Source organism: Talpa occidentalis, unplaced genomic scaffold (genome assembly GCF_014898055.3).
Source record: "Talpa occidentalis isolate TD23 unplaced genomic scaffold, MPIMG_talOcc4v2.1 talOcc4.7, whole genome shotgun sequence".
Taxonomy (NCBI): domain Eukaryota; kingdom Metazoa; phylum Chordata; class Mammalia; order Eulipotyphla; family Talpidae; genus Talpa; species Talpa occidentalis.
The window spans coordinates 85,652,593-85,672,766 of NW_023605083.1; the positions used below are offsets into that span (position 1 = coordinate 85,652,593).

Genomic DNA, 20,174 nt, shown 5'->3' on the forward strand with positions numbered 1-20,174 from the left:
CCTTAAAAGTGGGGCAGTGTGCCAACCGCGCCAGGTGTTCCCTCGAGGGGGAGGGGGTGCTTACCACGCCTGGAGGGGTAGGCGTGTGGCTTCTGCTTTCACTCTGTCCAGGAGAACACAAACCCAGAGAGGTCCAATGACCTGCCTAAATCACACAGCTTGTATAGTGGTAAGCAAAGGCAGAGCTCAAGTCAGGCTCCTGAGACTGTTCTTTGATACTAGGACTTGCTGTTTATCCAGGAAAGCAGGTGTTTCAGTCCAAGGTGTGCATTACAAGTCTTTTGCATCCCTTCAGCACCTGGCGTGCGGAATGTACTGGTGACGTGGTCAGCTGGTTGCTTGGGACTCCGCTGGACTCCAGGAGAGGACTTTGTAACAGAACAGGTGGTTACTGGTGGGACTGTGACTCAGGGAGGCCTTGACATCTGCCTACACCAGACCTTTGAAATAGGCCACTTGTGTGTGTGTGTGTACGTGTGTGTCGTAAGAGCTGCGGAAGAGAATCTAGCAGGGGTCCTGGGGTTATTTCTCATTTCTGTCTCTTCTGACTCTTTTAAATGCTTTTTCTCTCTTTCCTTTTGTAAACTAAACCACCTCCACCCTTGTAATAGTAACACTTTAATAACTTTCTTGAGACTGCGTCCTTCCCTTCCCTCAGCAGGTCACTGTCATATGAAAATGAGCTCCTGCTGTGAAATACGGTTGCCATAGCAACCATAGTGTGCAGCCCCAGTCTCTTGCTCCTAGGTCTTTGCACTGTAGACTTCAAGGGGCTTTTTCCTTCTTTGTCACCTAAAAAAACCAAAAGACTCCACTTCACTCTCCTTTTGCATGGATGATAAAAAAATATTCTTCCAGATAGTGATTTCTTGTCACCATCGGTGCCCCAACACCTTGTCACAGGCTGCTGGCACACCATTAACAGTGATCCCAGAGGGCCTACCCTGGTGGCGCAGTGGTTGAGCGCTGGGCTTTGAGGCTGCCCACAGCCTCAGCAGCGCCGGTTCGTTCCCCGGCCACCGGCGAGGGTCCCACAAACAAAACAAAACAAAACAATGATCCAGAATGGTGCCCCTGGTTTAGGTCACACTTTGGGTGAAATCTGGTACCCCATGGGCAAAAGGACAGTAGCTGTGGCCATCACGCATACTTGATGACTGGCAAGCAGAGGGAGAGTGGCCCAGTGTGGGCAGCCTTGGTGCAGCTCAGCTCCAGTTAGAGGTGGTGATTTCAGTTGCTCTCTCTTGTGTGAAGCCCTGTTCAGTCATCCTGACAGGTGCCGTCAGAGCAGGGTGCCTCGGGTGCTTAGAAAGACAGGGTGGCTTTGGCAGTAATCATAGCTACCAACATTGATGAGTGCCTGCTGTGCGCAGACACTATTTCCTTATTTAATCTTCAATCAAGTGACTTGAGATACAGTATTATCCCCATTTTGCAGGCAAGGAAGCTGAGGCACAGAGCAGGCAGTGTCTGCCCGAGCACATACAGCAGTGCATTGTAGAGCTGGGTTTCGGTCATGGGCAGTCTGCCCCAAAGGCCAGTGCTCTTTACTTGGCACAGTGCATGCAGAGCAAGGACTGTCTATAAAAAATGAAAGGGTGAATTGGAGAGGAGGTGTGGTGGGTTGCTTTTGAGGCTTAAAGTGGTAGTTTTCAATTCTTACTATGAGCAGAAGGCTGCAGTGAAAAGGCACTATTTGTAATGGCCAAATAATTTGAAATCACCGAATGTCCATCAGCAGTAGAATGGGCAAATAAATGGGGGTGAATACATACAATAGACATCTATACCTCAGTGAGAATGAACAACTATAGCTACATGGAAGAACATGGATGATTCACAATTTGAGTTAAGGGACAAGGTAAAAAAGAGCATGTACTGTGTGATACCATTTATGTAAAGTGCAAGAAAGGCAAGACTAAGGAGGTGTTTGAGGGCTTCCCTGGTGGTGCAAGGGGTTAAGCACAGCGCTGTGAAGCTATCCAGGTATCCGCAGCCTCTGCGCCACAAGTTCGATCCTCGGCTGGCCAGGCTGCTGCCCACATGCACAGCAGACCTCTCCTGTCTTGCCCGCTGTTCCTCTCAGCAGTGTATGTCAGTCAGTCTGCCTGTTCTGTTTCCCACTCTATCTCTGCTCTATCTCTGGTGAATCCTCTCAAGCCCCACACCTCTGACCTGTACCCCAGTTCATGTATGCATAAATAAATAAATCTTTAAAAAAATTTTTTTTTTTTTTTAAGAAGGTGTTAGAAGCCAGGATAGTAGGATAGTGAGTTCCTGGAGCTATGAGGAAGGTTTCTGAGAGGCTGGTGATATTTGGTTACTTTATCTGGGTGTTGGTCACATAGGTGTGTTCACATTGTCCTAATTCCTCAATTTTGAGATGTGTACTTGTCTGTATGTGTGTCATACTTCAGTGATATTTTTCAAAACAGGAAAATAGGCAGCAGTGACTCTAAGCTTAGGATATGAATACAGACATGCCATTCCCTTATAAGAAGCCACACCTCTGCCTTCACTGTGCCTGGAGTCTTGGGGTTCTCATGACAAGTAGGAGGTGACATGAGGGGATGCCCGTGTTCTATGGGGGATGGCTTGGGGATGTAGGAGCAGGAGTAGCTCTGGTTTCCTCCTGTCACCTTCCACTCCATGCAGTTTGGGGAGAGCTTACTAAACTAGAAGGTGACAGTTTCTGCTGAGTCCATGAAGTGGCCCTTTCCTCACTACCGTGATACCTGGGGATGGAGAGGAGATGTGCATTGCCTTCGCTGGTTTGTGGGAAACTGCAGATCCAGCTGGTGCTGCAGCCTCAGCACAGACATCCTCAAACCTCCGACAGCAATGAGCTGCCTGCAAAACATCGGCAATTTCAAGGACTGCACCAGCCTGTAATGTCAGCGGTGTTCATCGGGAGAGCAGCCCCTCCTCTCACATGGCAGTTCTGTGCTGCTAAAAATACCAGAGCACCTTATGTAAGATGGCAGTTACGCAGTTAGCACCTTATGTAAAAGCACTTTGTATACCATGGACAATTAATCGGTTGGGTGTTGCAGTGACTGTTGTGGGCATCGTTATGAAATTGATGGTGGGTTTGCCTGGTGAAAAGAGTGAACATCAACAATATCCAGCCTTGCCTGCCTCATTGGCACTCAGGCCTTGATTATGAGTTGGTGTGTTTTCATTTTGGGTCTGATCCAAAATATAAGCAGTTGAGTTGATGCCAGAGTTTGTAAAGCCTCCTCTTGCTCAGCCCCCACCCCTTTGTCATTCCCTGCTCCCTGCTCTGATGGAGCATCCTCTGATTCCAAGTCTTGGAGTTAAGAAAGGCCTCTTCTCCTTGCAGGAATCCCCTCAATGAGTAGTTACAGCAGGCAGCCATTTGGCCTGTGCGTTAGTGCTGCCAGTGACCAGGGCCTCCCAGCTCATTGTTGGGTGATGATTTGAATAGTAGAATAATGGAGCAAAACCCAGGCACAGAACATCCCAGTAGACCAAGATGCTGGACTGAGTCTGATAGGAAGAAACTCTATAGGGATCAGATTTCTAAATGCATGGGATTCAAGGTTTGGAAAGAAACATCACAATGGGTAGCAATTTGGGAGGACCTGGTAAAATATGTGTCTGCCCCACAACATAGACACTCATTCATGTAGTCATTTGAAGTAACACTGGTTTCCATCACTCTATATCCTTCAGAGGAACGGGTTCACACCTCAGATGCACACACTCCACCCACTCCTGACCACCCAAATCCCTGCACTGTGCCGCGCCCCCACCCCGCCCGGCCACGGTGGGGTATACTACTGGGCCTCCTGCCCACTTTGTTCCCATCCCCCCCTTTCTGGTGGCCTCAGTTCTGCAGTCATTTCTAGACTTTGTTTGGTGTAATTCTGTCACTTCCTTTGTTTTGTTTCCATATATTTCAACATATGAATGGATCATCCCATATTTGTCTTTCTCTCCCTAACTTGTTTGACTTAGCATAATCCCCTCCCATTCCATCCGTGTTATCCCAAATGGCAACATCTTTTTTTTTTTAATCAACATAGAGATTTTACTTCTCAAGATCTGCCCTAAAGAAACTCTGGCATAACCATATACAAGTTTGAATGTTTGCTGGTAGTAGAATAGCTGCACAAGCTGGGAATTTTTTTACCTGCGAATACTATGCTTCTTTGAAAAGGAATTAGTTAAATCTTTATGCAGTTAATGACAAATCCTATATGCAAAACTGGTCCCTGAATAAAGTCAAGGTGTGTAGTAAGCTGTGTCATCTAGATATGTGTGATTGTACTCTGTGATGTCCCCACACCATGAAATCAACTAACAACTTACCCCTGTTGTTAAGCAATGCATGACTGTATAGTAATTGATGAATCTCTAAGGTTGTAAGATGAAGAAAGCAAGTTGCAAAGTGATGAGTACATTATGATGTGCCCTGCAAAAATATATACACATAGTCCTCTATTGTGAATAAAATGTATGTACCACACACCCACATGCAAAAGCATACTAAAAGGTTTAGAGAAATTCATTTCAAACTTATAACAGCTATTAGCTTTAGAGAAAAGGTGAGGGGACCTGATTGTGTGTGTGTGTGTGTGTGTGTGTGTGTGCGTGTGTGTGTATGTATGAGGAGAGGATGATCAAAGAGAAATTCAGCATTTTCTGTGATATTTTAAATATTTTAAAATAATTTTATTGAAGTACAATTTATATATATATTAAACATATATATGTATATTATATATCTGTGATATATATATCACAAAATTCACTTGTTTTTAAATGTGAATTTCTGTTTTAAATTCATAAAAGAAGTACTTACATAATTAATGTCTACTCTAACCCCTTTCTGATACAAGATCCCCTCCTCCATCCATCTCTGAGTCATGGATGGAGGGACTGTGACAGGAATCTCACTGTGTAAGGTTTTGCATTTAGGCAGCTCACATAGATAGAAATTCTTCCCCCTGTTGAGCTGTGAGCTTGCTCTTTGTCACTTTGCCTGAGTCTGTCCCGATGGAGCCATCTCGAAGAAGACAGACTCCAGGCTGTGCCAGGCTCCTTTCTTAGGCTCTGGCTGAGTGTCAGCCGTCCTCCTAAAGTCCTGCAGAGCTGTACCCTCTGCTCCAGATGCTACTCAATCATGAAAAGACACTTCTTTAAAATAATGGTCACCTTTCATAATTATAAAATTAATTTGTGTTTATTATGTGGAAAATTTAGAAAAGCACAAGAATATAAAAATCTATGATTCCCAACCCCAGAGATATCCACTATTTAACATCTAAAAAAATTGATATCATTCTATATATGATTTTATTTTATTTTTTTAAAGATTTATTTATTTATTTATACATGTACTGGGTACAGTCAGAAGCGCAGGAGGGTGAGAGAATTCACCAGAGCCAGAGCGGGGAGCAGAGCAGGCAGAAGGACCGAAGCACACTGCTGAGGGGAGCAGTGGGCGGCAGGAGAGGTCTGAGCACCATGTGGGACCCTCCTCCGGTAGCTGGGGAGCAGCCGAGGATGGAAGAGGCGCTGCAGAGGCCGCGGGCAGCTTCACAACCCAGCGCTCAACTGCTGCGCCACTGGGGAGGCCCTCAATATATGATTTTATAACTTGCATTTTATTTAACATGTTTATCTATGGCTATTGACCTATCTATGTAAATAGATCTTTTTCTGTTTGGTTTTTCTTTCATTATTTTTATTTTTAAACATAGAGAGGTTGGGGCCTTAATGATGTGCAAGGAAAGAGGGAGCAAGGGAAGTCTGGTGTCTCAGAAGAGCACTAGTCCTATCATGAAGGCCCCTTCCTCATGACCTTAACTATACCTAATTACTGCCCAAACGCCTCATCTTTATTGCTGAGTACTGTTCCACTATATGAACATGTATGATTTGCTTACCCACTCACCTGCTAATAGAACCTCTGGGCCATTTTTAATATATAGCTCTTATAAAAAGCATGACCATAAGTCCTTTGTTGCCATGTTTTCATTTCTTTATATTATTTCCATTACAAATTTTACTTCTGCTAGTAGAATTGCTGGGTCATAGGTTAGGTGTAATTTTTTTTAAGCATAAGGTCCATCCAGAAAACTGCACAAATCCTAATGTTCTGCGTGAATAATTTTTACAAAGTGAACACACCCCTGTGGTCATCACCAAGTCAAGAGGTGGAATCTTGGCTCAGCTGGGCTGCTTAACTGGGCTGTCCTTTGTGGGGTCTGAACTTGAGCAGAGTAAATTTGCAAGGAGGGAAAGGATATTGGAACCAGTTGTTCTTGCAGTGGCAACTTATGCGACTTTGAAGCTGAGGCTCTTGGCAGCTACCAGGATTCCTGTTTTCTTCCACATCAGGATCTTCAGCCTTCCCATTGCTTTGAGCTATCAGCTTTCCCTCTAGTAAATTCCTGCTATGTCAGTCAGACGTGGTTTCCCCTGCTTATAACCAGAGACTCCTAACGTTGTGCCCAACTACTAATACCAAAATTTTTTTTTATTTTATGAAACTTTTTATTTATTAATATTATTTTTTATTTTTCTATTTATTTTATTTTTTTTTTAACTTAATTTATTTATTTATTTGTTTGTTTGTTTTGTTTATACAAGCACTGGGTACAGTCAGAAGCACGGGAGGGTGAGAGAATTCACCAGAGGCAGAGCGGGGAGCAGAGCAGGCAGAAGGACCGAAGCACACTGCTGAGGGGAGCAGCGGGCGGCAGGAGAGGTCTGCGCACCATGTGGGACCCTCCTCTGGTGGCCGGGGCGCAGCCGGGGATCGAACTGGTGCTGTAGAGGCTGCGGGCAGCTTCGCAACCCAGCGCTCAACCGCTGCGCCACAGGGGAGGCCCTTTATTTTATTTTTTAAAAAACAATATTTGCTTCCCCCCCACCTCCTCAGATTGAGTCCCCATAGAATTTCCTTCCCCAAGGCACCCGTGCACCATCACCACAGTCCTCTGTGCTCTTCCCACCCTCCTCTGATCCTTCTCCCTCCTCCTCCCCTGCAGTATGTCTCTGATTTATAATGGCACATATCAAAAAAACAAGCAACAACAAATGTTGGTGAGGATGTAGTGAAAAAGGAACTCTCCTACGTTGCTGGTGGGAGTGCAAACTGGTCCACCACTATGGAAAGCTGTCTGGAGGTTCCTCAGTCTGCTAAAAATCGAGCTACCATATGACCCGGCAATTCTACTCCTAGGGATCTACCCAAAGGACACAAAAACACTGATTCAGAAGAACACCTGTGCACCTATGTTTATTGCAGCACTATTTACAATAGGTAAAATCTGGAAATAGGGCCTCCCCTGGTGGCGCAGCGATTGAGCGTTGCCCGCAGCCTCTGCAGTGCCGGTTCGTTCCCCGGCCGCTGGCGAGGGTCCCACAAAAAAAAAAAAAAAAAAAACAAAAAAAAAAAAAACAACAAAACAGAAAAAACCCTGGAAATAACCCAAATGCCTAAAAATAGATAACTGGATCAAGAAGATGTGGTATATATAAACGATGGAATATTATTCAGCAATCAAAAAAGATAAACTCATGCCATTCACAGCAATGTGGATGGAGCTGGAAGGAATTATGCTCAGTGAAATAAGCCAGAATGAAAAAGAAAAATATCAGATGGTTTCATTTATAAAAGAAATATAGAGCAAATAAGACATCGGTGTGAAAAAAATAATAACAGTACAAAACACAACAATGCAAAAACAGACAATTATAAATCAGAGACATAATACCAAAATTTACTGGAGTTCTACCTTCAGGGGTAGAAGCTGTCTTTAACCAATCCCTTAGTTTTTACATGATCCCATTTGACTACTTAGATTCCTGGGCTGACAAAGTAAACTTTCAAACAGGTTGTCACTTCAGATCTAACTTTAAAAAGTTCACTGCATTTGGGCTTGGTAAGCGTTTTTCACCCCCTAACTTTTAATTTAGTTTGCAGTTTTGGAACAATTTTCTTTCAGTCCCTGGTGGAAAGTTAATGGAAAACACTGGCTTAATTTAGAAAATGAACCATAGGCGTGTGTGTTATTTTCTGGATTTCATTTTTGGAAACCAGGTTCATTTCTCTTGCTTCTCGATGTAAAATACAGGGGGGCAAGGGGAGGAGGTGTTTGGTGCGGTGATCAGAAAATAAGGGTGGGCCCGAAGTTCTCTTGTGTCATCCCTCAGGAACTGTTCGCTTGAGAAGGCTCGACATCTGCTTTATTCTGCTCTAAGTGGGGCCTCAATTAAAAGTAAAAAAGGAAATGAATTCTCTTCTGGTTTCTTTTTTAATGTCATCGAATCACATGGATTAGTGATAGGAAGCGACCCAATTTTGACTGGTCTCTGGGTTGTAACAGCGCTTGTCCTTGTTAATGTCAGTCTGGGAAAGTATTTGATCAAAGGGAAGGTGCCATGGGTGAAGTTCAGCAAGAAAAGGTCAGAGATGAATGTGAAATACTTTTTAACCCGGAATGGTAGCAGTCAGTTTGGTCTGTGTCTCGGAGCCCCCACTAAGTTGACTCTTTTCCTGGTTTTCATTCATGGCCTTTCCTGCAGTGATTTCTAGCTACCAATTCTAATCTTGCTGGGGGTTTCTTCATTTTTAGAAGCCACTGCGTGAGAGACTGATGGCCCCAACCTGGAGATGAAAAGCTTTCTTATACTCTCTGGGTTTGTTGGGACCGTAAAGTTTTGACTGGAGCTGGGCAGAAACAGGCTATCATCGTTTACCACAGTCTCCCCATCTCCAAGGCACCATGGAACAGGTAACTAGATGCTTTCGGTATCTCGCTGGGCCAGAGCTGCAGGTGACTAGGCATGGTGGGCCTGCTGTCGTTGTCTTGCAGATCGAGTGCCACCAAAGGCACCACATGGAAGAGGACTTTGCTTTGTGTGATTTTTGATGGAAGCTTCCTGACAGATGTGTATAAAGCATCTTGTTTTAGCATTATCGCTTTTTTTTACCAGTTTTCAAATGAGTGTAAAAGAAGCATCTCCAGGAAGGGGTGGGTACCTGTTCTCATTTCACAGAAGTCTGTGGACTGGGATGGCCTCAGGCATCCACAGACCCATCCTCGGGTTTGGGTATTGTGTGGTGAACTGGGTGATGGGGGACACCTCAACTAAGGGGGAATCATGGGAGCGAGGAGGCTTTGTATAAAATCTAAATCATCATTCCAGATACTTTGCATTCAGGTCCCAGTCTGAGGTCAGGGCACAGAGGGCAGGCCAGGGGGAAGCCTGGTCTCACCTGTGGGCTGACCCCACCTTGTACAAGCCCACAGGGCAGCTGCTGGGGAGTTGAAGCTGGCGTTCCAGGCGTCATCACTGTAGAGGAGATTCCATGTACCTCACTCTCAATGCTGGGTATTGCTGACAGATGTCTTTTATAATAGCATTAGTGTTGGGATCTTGGCCCAGCAGGGGAGTGGACAACACATGGAGGCAGATCGGGAGGGGCTGAGAGAAGCCTGGGTGTCAAGGGGAACGTGCTGACACTGCAGGGTTATTGGGGGACAGGAAGGTAAGGCACATGTCCAGGAGTTGGCAGGTGGGAATCCAGGCCCATTGTCTGCAGGGGTCTCACCAGGCAGGTCCAGCAATGGGCAGTGTCAGGACAGGGGATCTTCAGAAGTGTGGGGGAAGAGGCAGAGGCTTGGTGCTCAGGGTTTGCAGCCTGTGGTAGACCCAGCATGAGTAAAGCAGAAGCTAAGTTTTGCTTAGGGATTAAGGGTTTGGTGTCTGGGTTTAGACTTGAGGGTTTTTCCCCAGACTCCTTTCTATGAGCTCGAGAAGTTACTTTGCCTCTACGGGCTTCAGTTTCCTGGTCTGTAAAATGAAAATAATAGTATCTGTCTTGTTATGAGGACTAAATGAGAAGTCTCGTCCAAAGCATTTAGAGCAGTGGTTGGTGTGTGGCTAGTCACAGTTGTTATTGTTAGTATTGCGGGTTTCCCAGTTTGGCCCTGACGAGTGTCCTTGTGGCCTTGGGACTGCCTGTGAATGGGGTTCACTCTCAGACTCAGGGGCCGCTGCTTTGATTTGATATTGAATTCTGTAGCTATATCTTGCCTTGTTTCATAGGCTGCTGGAAAAGTTAGAGTCAGATTTGTTGCTCAGATTAATCTTCAGATTTTTGGTGACATCTTCTCTTTCTGCTTTCTGCCTGGCCTCTGTTCTCTTTGATCCTTAAGTTGTTTATTTTTTATTGTGTTTAGCCCCTAAGCTGCCTTAAGCTATTCTTGAAATAGGCAGTTATGAATTTTGAATGAATAAATATAATTTTGAGTCATACATCTTTGAATCAGCTACAGTGTGAGACGGTAGACTCTGCCTGCCTGCATCCCTGTCCCCTCCCCCTCTTTGTCTGAGCCTGGGCAAGCATTGCACCCAGGTCACTCTTGCCTGAGTCTGGATCAATTGAGATAATAGGAAGGATCAGCCCTGGGACAGATTAGTATGCATCTCCCACCCTACCCCTGCCCCACAGCACTGGAAAAACTGCAGATTTTCAGAGACATGAAGATGCATTTTCAGGCCCAGTGGTAGAATTGGTGAGGGGTGGGTGGACGATGACAAAGAGCACCAATGCTTATCAAGCACCTAGAGTCTGCTTGACACTGTGTAAGTCCTTAATACACTTGGGTTGTTCGAGGAGGCTGCTGGAAGAAAAGGCTATCTGGTTGTGGGGCTGTAGAGTTCTGGGGAGTTGATTCTGCAAGTCTGGAGGAGCGGCGTGACTCTGCCCACAGAGTCAGCCTGGACCTCATTGTGGGCCATATGGAGGACCAGATGTAAGACCTTCCTCAGGACTTCCTCCCACTCTTCCAGTTTGTCAGGGCATATGTCTCAGTCATCTATTGCCACAATATTGCTGTGTAACAAACCCAGAACCCACTGGCATATGGCAATAAGTATTTCTTTCTCCCTCACATATCTGTGAGTTGGGTGAGGTTTGGCTGATCTAGGCTGATCTCAGTGGTACTTAGTAGCACTTAGTTCACTTTAAGCTGTAAATTGGCTTAGGTCTATTCCATGTATCTCTTTTCTCTTTGGACCAGTGACCACCCACGTGTGTTTGTGAAGGTGACAGATTGGAGTGCAATAGAGCAAACACGTGTATCAGCACATTTCAAGCCTTTGCTCACCTCTTACCCCACTATCATCCCATTAGCCAGAGCACCTTTGATGGACAGTCCCAAGCCAAGGGCCAGGAAGCACACTGGCTTTCATTATGCTGTGGCAAGGTGTGGCTATTTCATGCTATTATAGAGAGTGCAGAATTAGGCCAAGAATTCAGCCTACTTTAGATGAATTTCATTCATTAACTTAGTAAATATTTTTTGGAAGACTACCATGTCCCAGGCACTGTGCTGCCTCTGGCGATAGAGTAGTAACAAGGCAGATCTGGTTCTTGCCTTATGGTACTTGCATTCTAGTAATGGAAACACACACAAAACAGCAACTTCTGTCATTAATTATTTAATTACACTTTGATCATCATTCCAGAGGAGATAAATGAAACTCTGAAGGGCATGTACAAAGGACCTGACCTCATCCAGGGAGGAAAAGATAGTTGAACTCACAGTTGAAGAGTAAGAGTTAATTAGGCAAAGGCTCCTTAATAAGATTAACAGCTGTCTCGTCAGAGACAGTAGAAGCCTGAAGGCAGTGGGATGGCAGAGTGAAAGTGCTGAAGGAAAAAGACTGTCAGCCCAGAATCCCATATCTGGAAAAAGTATCCTTCAAGGGGGCCTCCCTGGTGGTGCAAGGGGTTAAGATGCAACCCTATGAAGCTACCTGTAGCCATTGCAGCATGAATTCGATCCCTGGCCTGGGAGCTACCCACATAGCGCAGCAGACCTCTCCTATCTCGCCTGCTGCTCCCCTCAGCAGTGTATTTCAGTCAGTCTCTCTGTTCTCTTCCCCAATCTGTCTCTGGTGAATACTTTCACCTGCCCCCCCACCTCTGGCCTGTACCCCAGTTCTTGTATGCATAAACAAATCTTAAAAAAAAAAAACTGAAGGTGAAATTAGTGCATTCCAGATAAGTAAAAACTGAATTTGTTGCTATCAGACACGCCCCATAAGTAATGCTAAAGGGAGTCCTTCAGGCTGAATGAAAGGCTATTAATCAGTCAGTCATCCATATGAAGAAATAAGGAGTGCCTTTAGAGGTAGCGATGTGTTTTGTTTGTAACTCTCTTCTTCCCCTATCTGCATAAAACAATGGTTATAAAACTGTGTTGACATATTTATTATGTACAAAGATGTATTGTGTATAACTTTAATATTAATAGCACAGAGGAGAAGGGAGAAAATAGCTATATTAGAGCACAGTCTTTGTACATAGTGAAATTAATTTGACATTCATCAGAGCTAGATTATTTTAAGATGAAATGTTAATTGTACTCTACAGAGCAACCACTAAGAAAATAACTAAATAATAGGTAATAAAAGAGAATTAAAATAATATGCTTGGAGATGTTAACACAAAAGAAGGCAGTAATGGAATGATAATGAGAACAAAAACATAGACGACATACAGAAAACAAATAGCAAAATGGCATAAATCCTATATTATCAGTAATTATACTAAATACAAATGGACTCAACTGTCCAATAGAAGACAGATCAACAGAGTGGGTAAAAAAAAACAATTCTGTGCTGTCTACAAGAAGCACACTTTAGGTTCAAAGATAGACAAAAGAGGAAAGTTCAAGAGTGGAAACGACGTACCTTGTAAGCAATAACTAAGAAAGAGTTGAAGTGGGTATACTAAATATTGGAGAAAATAGACTTTATAATTTTTAGTAGAGACAAACAAGGTTATTTTGTAATGATAAAAAGGTCAACCTATCAGGAAAACATACCATTTATAAACATGCATGCATCTAGCAGACCCCCAAAAATATATGAAGCAAAAACTAACAGAAATGAAAGAAGAAGTAAATAATTCAACAAAATAGTAGTTGGAGACTTCAGTGTTCTGATTTCAGTGATGGATAGACCAGGTAGGCAGAGGATTCACAAGATTACAGAAGACTCGACCAGCTATAGACCAACTATATATAACAGACATCTACAGAAAATCACATCCCTACAACATCAGGGTGCACATGATGTGTTCTCTAGGAGAGACCAGATGTTAGGTCATAAAATAGGCTTCAATAAATAAGTTTATTAAATAAGTTTTGATAACTCTAAAGGGATGAACTGATACAAAATATGTTCTCTGACTACAGTGGAATGAAATTAAAAATCAATAACAAAGGGATGTTTGGGAAATTCACACATGAGTAAAGTAAATACTCCTCTATAACCAATGAGCCAAAGAAGAAATCACAAGAGAAATTAAAGATACTTCGAGTGTATGAAAATGAAAGTACAACATATTGAAGTTTATGGGATAACAAGAAAGTGAAAACAGTGCTTACAGAGAAATTTATAGCTGTCAATCCCTATGTTAAGAAGACAGACCTCAAATTAATAACCTTTCACCTTAAGAACTTAGAAAAAGAACAAACTAAATCCAAAGCAAGCAGAAAAAAAAAATAAAGATTACAGCACACAAAAGTGAAATAAAAAATAGAAGAGGCTGCCTATTGTTTGATTCCATTTATATGAAATATCCAGAATATGCAAATCCATAGAGACAGAAAATAGATGAGTGATTTCCAGGGTCTGGGGAGAGGGAGATTGGGGAGTGGCAGATAGTGGGTACAGGGTTTCCTTTTGGGGCAATGAAAACGGTCAGAGATAGTGGTGCTGGTTGCGTAACTCTGACTATGCTAACACCCACACGCAGTACATTTTAAATGGGTGAATTTTATGCTTTGTAAATTAAATCTCAATAATGGTGATAATTAAAAAATGTTAAATTAGGTAAAAGGGATTGGGAAGAGCAGAATTAGGGAACGCATTCCCCAGGCAGAAGTATCAGGGTCCACAGGCCCCAAAGGGAATATATGATATGTCTTAAGGGAAATACAGAGGCCCAACATGATTGGGGGCTGGGGAGGGGGAATTTTAGTTTTATCATCAAAGCAGTGGAAGCCCCTGGGTGATTTTCATAGGCAGTCTCACTGCAGGACTGGCCTTTTGAAGAGATCATTGTGACTATGTGAGAACAGTTTGGAGAGGTTTAGGAATGGATTTGGGGTGACTTGGCAGTAGCCTAGGTGAGAAGAGCCTGCATTTTGGGAGGTTATCATTAAGGTCACCCCAATTGAGGAAGCCCAGACCTGGTACCCAAATCTCTGCTCTCTATTGGCTTCTGCTGTGAATCCCCCAGATAATCAATCCAGAGAGTAGGTGAACCTTCCTTCCTGACCAGGAGAGTGGGTGTTAGGGAAGTTGACATTACACTAACCTGATTAAGCAGGTTGTAAGGCAACCAACCCATTCCGGGTAGGTTTATGAATGGTTCTAGCAGCCACATGCTCTTCGTTGTTGTTTGTAGTAGCCGTACTCTGCCGTACACTCCACTCCTCCACCCTTGACACCGCACCACCACCACACTGCACTCTGCTGCACCACCCTTATAAACCAGTCTCTTAGGTGTACCCACCTAAGCATGCCCACACCCTACTCCAGGTGCCCGCCATCAGGCATGCACTCAGCACCGCAGGGGTCCGTCATCCATCCTAATGGCGGGAGGGCAGAAAAGCCTGATCCCTTTTACCTTACCCTACACAGGTCTTGTGCTAACTAGAATCAGCCTGTATATAAATACAGTAGTGTTGAACAAAAACTATTGTAAAACACTGGAGTATCTCAGAAGCCTCAGCCCCTGGAAGGACTGAATCAAGCACACAGGCCAGAAGGAAACCCAGGCGCCCTCTCGTTCTTTGCATTTGCTTGTCTCAGTTTCCCCTCCCCTCTTCTTTCCCTCTCTGCAGATGAATTTTCTCTTTCCTAGGCATTTCCACTTGGGGAAGTAGCCCCTCCACCAGCTCCTAAACTTGCATTTTATTGTTCAAGAGAGCAGCTGAATTGAGATTTCACTCTCCTACCTACCCATTTCCCAGATTCCAAAGGGAGGGATCTTGACATAACTGCTTGGGCTACATGCTGACGGGTGCCTGGAGCAGCGGTCAGGTGAGCCTGAAGGAACTGGCCACAGCATAACCTCGGGGCTTCTGGAGCCTACCCTGAAGGCAGCTGGGCAGGGAACTAGGCAGTAAGGCCAGGGAGAAGGGACATCAGGAGGGATGCCAGGTGCCTATGGCTAAGTCTCTGGATGAGATAGCCTACCTCACTCCTTAGGATTTGTAGGGATAAATTACCTGTGACCTTATTTTATCAGTTAAAATTAGTACTGGTTTGCAAGTACGACCCTCAGACTCTCTATCCCTCCTCCCCTTTTTGTTTTTAGTTTCAGCTCTTGACTGGGCAGGGAATACTCCAGAATTTGTAATTAATCTTACTTACCTTTATGAATTCTATTCCCCCAGAAAAGAAAGACCTAGCATGTGCCTACTAAAAACTTGTTGAAAAGGACCCCAGTTATTGTCGTCTCATTTTCACCTGATGTTTGAAACTCAGTGGCACTTTTTCAGATGTCTGGAAACCCTGGGGACTGTGGAATAAATGGGCCTCTGATTGGGGACAGGAAAGGTCTGTGAAGTCCTGCAGGAGGCATCTGTGAGGGTCGGCTGCCATGGCCTCGCATAGCCCCTGTTTTTCCAGCCTCAGCTCATTCCCTTTCAACAGGCCCGCAGGTAATGGCTGGGCTGCCCTTAAAGGCACTCTGTGGTCAGGAGACTGCCAGTGGGCTGAGTGCCCCAGGACCTTCGCCCAGGGGCAGCTGTTTCCAGTCCAAAGGAGGGTGATTGATACTGGATGGTGCTTTTTCTCTTGCTGTGAGAAGCAAGGAACTGAAGTCCTCAGTCACACTGCCCTCAGACGTCAGAGTGGGGGACAGGGAAGGACACTGCATGCAGATGTGGGCTCCGAAGGCTCATTCCTTTTTGAATTCCTGCAGCATGATAGGAGGCCATGTGGTTTTGTGCCTTTTTATTTACAGCCGTGACTGGCTGCCTGGAATGTTGTTTCCAATACTAATAATGATGCCAGTGGCACACACATAGCTGGTGCCTTACTGTTGCTGAGCAGTGATGAACCTCTCTACTTAATTTCTGTTACAGCACAGTGAAGTAAGTAAGACATATTGTTTCATACGCATTTAATAGTTGATAAAAAACTTCAGGTTGCCTGGGTGTAGGGAGGCTGTATGTGTATGTGTGTGTAATTTTTTCCTTCTTTAGTTATTTATCTGGTCAGAGCTGGGACTGAAAGCCTGGTTTTTGATCTCTAATCTCATACTGGAGTCACAGTATTCAGAATGCTTTAAGGCAAAGATTGTATCTTATTCTTCCTGGTTTTCCTGTCTGTCATTCATCATCTTTCCAATTATTTCTCCATCTTGTTTTATAAAGGAAACAAAATTCCCACAAGAATATATATTTCTCTTTCCCTAGTGACTATATAAGAAGTACAGAAATATGTATTTATAATAAAAGGTAAAGTAGATGCTATATTCCAGGCCTATACATATCTTACATACATATATATGCATCTTCGTGTGTGTGTGTGTGTGTGTGTATGTGTGTGTGATTAGGTAGAAACCCATAAAAATAAGATCAAGAAAATATAGATTAACTGAAGGCTGCCTCCAGGAGAGAGAATACATTTTCAGGCCATGGAGAACTACACAGTGCACCTCATTGAACCAGAGATTTAGCTCTGAACTAATGAGCAGTCAAAGGAAGAAAATTATTATTTACATGGTTTATGTGGTCCATAAAGAAAAGGATACCAGATGCTGAGAGCTTTTCCAGACCATTAGAGCTGAAGGAAATTTCTTGCCTGGGTGGTCATCTGCAGGACCTGGTATGGCGCATGTGCTGCTGTCTCTGGTCTGCTCCCACGGTAGACCCCACTCATCAATCACAGCCGTTGCCCACTGAGGCCAGAGAGTCTCACAGTCCTGCTGGTGTGGTGTTGTGGACAGCAGCAAGACGAGCCCCACTTGCTGTTCCTGCGCTATGGGTGATGGTGGGATCAGGGAGTCAAGAGGGAATTCTGAATAGAGAACCACATTAAGTTGTGGCAAGCACCTCTTCACAGGTGACATAGGTGGGCATGTCCTCTTTCCAGCAGAGGTGTATTTGCTATAAAACCCCTGTAGGTGCCAGTTGGAGTGACCCATCAGGTGATGAGAGGGGGTGAGTGTATCTGGAGGAACAGGGACATGCCAGGCATTGCTGACTCATTAGCCACTGATTTGTTCTACAGATACTTGGAAAACACCTCTGTGTGCTTAGAGAGTGTGCCTGACCCCTGTCTTCATCCCTCTGGTCCCAGCATGACATCACTTCCCCAGAGATGCCTTCCCCCACTGATCTGCATCAGCGCTCACAAATCCTGTTGTTCTCACCTGGCTCTCATGCCCATGTCACAGCTCATATGGTATTTTTTATGCTTATTAGTTTAGTCTCCCCCCACCATGATACACGAGTTCCAAGGTGGCAGTGTCTTTTTTCATAATGGATCCCCAGTTGTAGCAGGTGCTCAATACATAACTGTGGAATGAATGAATGAAAGAATAAAGGGGTGTACAGATGAAGCAGATTGTGTCCAGCAGAAAGAAGATGAAGGCACAAATGAATACTGCACGAGGTGGCAGAAGCTCAGTGTGAAGGGAGAGGACAGGAGAGCAGCTGAGGGACTTCGGGGAGGGAGAGACTAATACTTCCGGAGGGGAGGAGAGATGGAGGAAGGCATGGTTAGCACCCTTTGCTAGGTCTGGAAGGATGGGGTGGAGGGGAGGGACTTCTGGCATCTTGAGGACCACAGGACCATAGGCAGAGAGGGGGAGCTGGAGTAGAGGAGCCAGAATTACTTTGGGGAGCTCTTAGGGCAATGTCAGGGAAAGGAGCGGCTGTACCAAGAAAGATGGGTCTGAGCCAGCTACTGGAGTTTTGCCTACCAGGCCTGACTTAGGAGCAGAGGGAAAGGCAGCGGATTTGTGAGTGGAGCAGGGACAGAGTGAGCGGGACCTCAGGCAGGCAGAGGCAGGCTGGAGGAAGGCTATGGAAATCATGTTTGGCCCATGTTTGGCTATGAATGGTAGAGGCGGTACTCTGGGAGAACGTGTAGCTTTTGCTTCTGAACTCACTACACCGCCTGCCTCTCCTGTGCCTGTGCACCCCTGGGGATCACCTTCTGGCAGGTTCTCCCTAGGACCTGCCAGCTTACTCCCCTTCCCTTCACCCACTGGCCTGGCCCAGCTTATATTCATAGCGTGTTATCTTGAGCATAGCTTCTTTCAGTGCTTTTATTTTCCAGATATTGATTTATCGTTGTAATTTCTCTCCTCTTGAGCTTGTAAAGATGTTTTCCAGCCACTTATCTATGAAAACTTTTATTTTCTATTTGTATTAATTACCAAATTACTCAACTTTATGTATGAGTCATTCAATGTATTCCTTTTGGCCTCCTTCTTACAAATCTTACACGTAGGTTTTTAAAGCATCTTGGCTCCTACTTTCATGTTCAAATCTTCAGCGATGTTTTGACTGGAATGTGAGAAAGAAGCATCTCCTCACTCTCCAGCAGTGGGACCTCTATACGAGATGCTGACAGATGCGCGCACTCCCCATATATTGGTGCTGAAGGCTCTCGAGTCAGTGTACAAGATTCCTGCTCATGTTCATTCTAGTTGCACTAGTCCAGGAGCCTGGCACACCCCATGGATTGTCAGAGGTGGATGATGGAGTCTGAACATGGAGACTGGGAGACGGGCCACGGTCTTAGATGACTTGGGACAGCTGTGGCCATCCCTGGGGGCATGAGCGAACTGATGAACTCCCTGTAGTGGTCTGGGTGGATGCTGAGGGAACAACTCACACTTGCTGACAGGCAGGGGAGGCTGGCACAGCACGCAGGGACCGTGGAGGAAGCCAGTGGAGGAACTCTTGCTGGACCATGTAATTGTTGCAGTGGAGCCAAAGTAGGCCCTGAAATGAACACTGGGTGCTTCAAAGGAAAGCAGCAACTGCCCTGGCATCTCTGGCTCACATCGTTGTTTACACAGGCCGCCAAAGGACCAGTCAAGAATGGGAGCAGTAAGACATCACACTCACTCAAGTTAGTACATTCCCTTCCCTTCTCCTTCCTGGATAGGGGACTTAATGAGAACCTGTGGTTGCAAATGATAAAGACCCAACTGAAACTAGCTTAAGCAAAAAGGGGCCTCTGGTTCTGGCAACTTAAGAATCAAAGCAGTGGTTCAGGCATGAGTGGATCCAGCAATTAACAGTGCCAGCAGAATTATTTTCCTCCATTGCTCAGCTCCTCCTGGCTTCCTCGTTAGATGGACTGTCTCCTAGTGGCAGCAAGATGGCCAGTGGGCATGACATGCCAACATTGTTCTCACAGCTTACTCACAGAGAAAGTGCAAGAATAAGAAAGTTACTCTGGTGAGAGCCCAGCGAAGACTCTCTGGGCCTGGCCACATGCCCAGCCCTTAGTCAGTCACTGTGCCCAGGGTGTGGGGATATTCTAACTGGTCACCCCTGTCACATTCCCCTGAGGAAGAAGAAGAAAGGCCTGGTTTTTCCCATCAGAAGGATGGTGCATGATTTCCTTGCCCTGAGGAAGAGTCATTCTCAAAGAAAGTAATGCTGGACAAAATGTATGTTCATTGCAGAAGGCCATTTGCACATGGGCAAATGGCTGTCTGGAATCTGGAGACAGTTTTCAGGGTGCCCCAGCATAGCAGCATGGCTGCGGGCCTGTGGTTCTCAGTGGTGTGGAGTATGCACACTCAGGTTCCTTCACATCCTCAGTCTGGGCCATCCTGGACCAACCGTCTTCTGGGAGCACATGGAAACCAACTCTGATCCCCATGTTTGTCCAAGATCATCTCCATTTACTGACACCACTTCTCCTGTCTCTCCGGCCATCAGTCCCTAGATCCACAAATCTGGCTCAGATGTCTGCATTTGGCCCCTGTGCCTTCTAAGGTTTGGGTCTTTCCTGAATGCCTCAACTTGACTTAAGGCTCTAATGTGATCCTGGGGTCACCTGCAGTGTCCAGCCTATGGTCCCACTAGGGGAAGGTTGTAGCTGGGCTGGATCTGGCAAGGAAGTCCCCTCTCCTT

At 45.1% G+C, this 20,174-nt stretch overlaps 1 protein-coding gene across 2 annotated transcripts in view; it reads left to right on the top strand.

The window, feature by feature from the left end:
- The window catches only part of RPH3AL (rabphilin 3A like (without C2 domains)), a 128,545-nt gene that overhangs the window by 2,898 nt on the left and 105,473 nt on the right, over positions 1-20,174 (top strand). The window contains exon 2 of one of the 2 annotated variants that reach the window (XM_037494362.2): positions 8,613-8,771. The exons of the other annotated variant lie outside the window; for it this stretch is intronic. The gene's annotated coding sequence lies outside the window, so the exon portion shown is untranslated. The remainder of the gene's footprint in view (positions 1-8,612; positions 8,772-20,174) is intronic. 2 annotated transcript variants of the gene reach the window in all.